The 3,527-nt window shown below is 37.1% G+C and overlaps 1 pseudogene; it reads right to left on the minus strand.

Annotated features, from left to right (window-relative positions):
* Positions 1 to 243: 243 nt before the first annotated feature.
* Positions 244 to 2,358, minus strand: LOC117285482 (annotated as a pseudogene).
* Positions 2,359 to 3,527: the final 1,169 nt, after the last annotated feature.

Here is a 3,527-nt window from a genome sequence, read left to right on the forward strand (position 1 = left end):
TGCTGCTTCGAATCCGAAGTGATGTTTTGATGTGAAGTGAAACAGTATTTGTCGTATCAGACATACTAATAGGAATGTTGAGCCAATAATTACGTGTAGGCCGTGAAATCCTGTAGCTACAAAGAAAGTGGAGCCATAAACTCCATCTGAAATAGTGAATGAGGTTTCGAAGTACTCCGAGGCTTGAAGTAAGGTGAAGTAAATTCCTAGTGCAATCGTGATTGTGAGGGCTTGAATTATATGTTTTCGGTCTCCTTCTATAAGGCTATGGTGCACTCAGGTGATGGATACTCCTGATGCTAGTAAAATAGAGGTGTTGAGTAGTGGTACTTCTAATGGATTTAATGGGCTAATTCCTGTTGGAGGTCAGCATCCTCCTAGGTCTGGAGTGGGAGCTAAGCTTGAATGATAGAAAGCTCAGAAGAACCCTGAGAAAAAGAATACCTCGGAGATAATGAATAGGACTATACCGTATCGTAATCCTTTTTGGACAGTTGTTGTATGATGGCCTAGAAAAGTGCTTTCACGTACAATGTCTCGTCATCATTGATATATTGTTAGGAAATTAGTTAGAAGGCTGATGATTAGTAATGTTTTAGAATTGAAATGTAGTCATATAATAAGTCCGGATGTTAGTAAAAAGGCGGATAGGGCTCCTGTGAGCGGTCATGGGCTGGGATTAACTATATGATAGGCATGTATTTGGTGAGTCATTAGGCATTGTCATGTAAGTAAAGGCTAACTAGTAATGTAAATACGTAGGCTTGAATCAAGGCTACAGCAAATTCAAGCATGGTTAATATTACTAGAGTGGTTAGTGCGATGATTGATGTAGGAGTGCTAATGGATATGAGAACTATAGTGGCACTACTAATGAGATGAATAAGTAAGTGGCCTGCTGTGATATTAGCTGTTAATCGAACTGCTAGGGCTATGGGCTGAATAAGTAAGCTGATTGTTTCGATGATTACTAGTATTGGAATTAATGGAATAGGAGTTCCTTGAGGGAGGAAATGGGCTAAAGATTTTTTAGTTTTGTGTCGAAATCCTATAATCACTGAGCCTGCTCATAGTGGAATAGCTATACCTAGGTTCATTGATAGTTGAGTGGTAGGGGTAAAGGTATGTGGTAATAAGCCTAGAAGGTTAGTAGATGCAATAAATAAAATTAGAGATACAAGTATAAGAGATCAAGAGCGTCCTTTTTCGTTGTGCATTGTTATCATTTGTTTTAGAATTAGTTTAATTAGTCATTGTTGAAAAGATACTAGCCGGTTGTTGATGAGTCGTTTTGATGATGGAAATAGCATATTAGGGAATATTACGATGACAATAATAATAGGTAGGCCTATTATTGTAGGTACGATGAAGGAGGTAAATAGATTTTCGTTCATTTTTTTTCTCAAGGAGTTGTGTATTTTGAAATACTAGTAAGTTTTGGTTGGGGGTGTATGAAGTAATGGTGAGTTAATACTTTTAATTGTGATATAATAAATAGGGATATAGTTATTGCTAGGATTGTTAAGAATCATGTTGATGTATCTAACTGTGGCATTTCATTGTAGAGAAAAGGTTTCTCTATTTTTAACTTAAAAGGTTAACGCTGCATTAACTTTACAATGTTTATGTTATAGATAAAGTTCAATTTTCAAATACTTCTAAAGGTACTATTTCGATAACAATGGGTATAAAGCTGTGATTTGACCCGCAGATTTCTGAGCATTGACCATAAAATAACCCTGGACGGGATGATGTGATGGTTATTTGGTTTAGTCGCCCAGGAATTGCGTCGGCTTTTAATCCTATAGAAGGGATTGCTCATGAATGGAGGACATCTTCGGATGAAATTAATATTCGAATAGGAACTTCCATTGGTAGAACAACTCGATTATCTACTTCAAGAAGTCGTAGTTCTCCTGGATTAAGGTCTGTGGTGGGGATTATGTATGAGTCAAAGTCTAATTCTTCATAATCTGTATATTCATAGCTTCAATATCATTGATGTCCTAGGGCTTTTACTGTAAGTGAAGGGTCGTTGATTTCATCTATTATATAGAGGATTCGGAGTGATGGAAGGGCGATTAGGATAAGGATAACGGCTGGTAAGATTGTTCACACTGTCTCTACTTCTTGCGCATCTATAGTGTTCGTGTGTGTTAGTTTGGTTGCTAATATTAGTGAAATTAGATATAATACTATTGAGCTAATAAGGAATACAATTATTAGTGTATGATCGTGGAAGTTTAATAATTCTTCTATAATAGGGGACGTAGCGTCTTGAAATCCTATTTGGTAAGGGCATGCCATGAAGATATACAGGGGTTTCACCAGTGATTTAACTTTGACAAAGTTATGTAATGTGTTTACTAATATCTTTACTTACATAAGGAAGACATAATGGCTATGGGGCTGGCTTGAAATCAGTTTTAGGGGGTTCAATTCCTTCCTTCCTTGACTTATGTTTTACATAAGCGGGTTCTTCGAACGTGTGATATGGTGGGGGGCATCCATAAATTCATTCTAGGTTCGTTGAAACTATTTCAACTTTTATTACTTCTCGTTTTGAAGCGAAGGCTTCTCAAATTATAAAAATTATAATTATAACAGCGGTTAAGGAGATGAAGGATCCTATTGATGAGACTGTGTTTCACAGAGTATAAGCATCAGGGTAATCGGAATATCGTCGTGGTATTCCTGATAATCCAAGGAAATGCTGTGGGAAAAAGGTTAAATTGACTCCGATAAATATTACGGAGAAGTGAATTTTTGCTCATGTGGAGTTTAGGGTGTAGCCGGAGAATAACGGGAACCAGTGGGCAAATCCTCCTATGATAGCGAATACAGCTCCTATGGAAAGTACATAGTGGAAATGTGCTACTACATAATATGTATCGTGAAGTACAATGTCTAAAGAAGAATTAGCTAGAACGATTCCTGTTAATCCTCCTACGGTAAATAAGAAGATGAACCCTAGAGCTCATAATATGGCTGGTGTTCATTTAATATTTCCTCCATGTAGTGTTGCCAACCAACTGAATACTTTTACTCCGGTAGGAATTGCGATAATTATTGTTGCTGATGTAAAGTATGCTCGTGTATCTACGTCTATTCCTACTGTGAATATGTGGTGTGCTCATACAATAAACCCTAGGAAGCCAATCGATATTATAGCTCATACTATTCCTATATAGCCGAACGGTTCTTTTTTACCAGAATAATATGTAACGATATGAGAGATTATTCCAAATCCTGGTAAGATTAGAATATATACTTCTGGGTGTCCGAAGAATCAAAATAAATGTTGATATAGGATAGGGTCTCCTCCACCGGAGGGGTCGAAAAATGTTGTGTTAAGATTGCGGTCCGTCAATAGTATTGTAATACCCGCGGCTAGGACAGGTAGTGATAGGAGTAGGAGTACAGCTGTGATTAATACAGATCAGACGAATAAGGGTGTTTGATATTGTGATATTGCAGGGGGTTTTATATTAATAATTGTAGTGATGAAGTTAATTGCCCCAAGGATT

The sequence above is a fragment of the Fukomys damarensis genome, unplaced genomic scaffold, assembly GCF_012274545.1.
Source record: "Fukomys damarensis isolate Sample0158 unplaced genomic scaffold, DMR_v1.0_HiC HiC_scaffold_10, whole genome shotgun sequence".
NCBI classification, from domain to species: domain Eukaryota; kingdom Metazoa; phylum Chordata; class Mammalia; order Rodentia; family Bathyergidae; genus Fukomys; species Fukomys damarensis.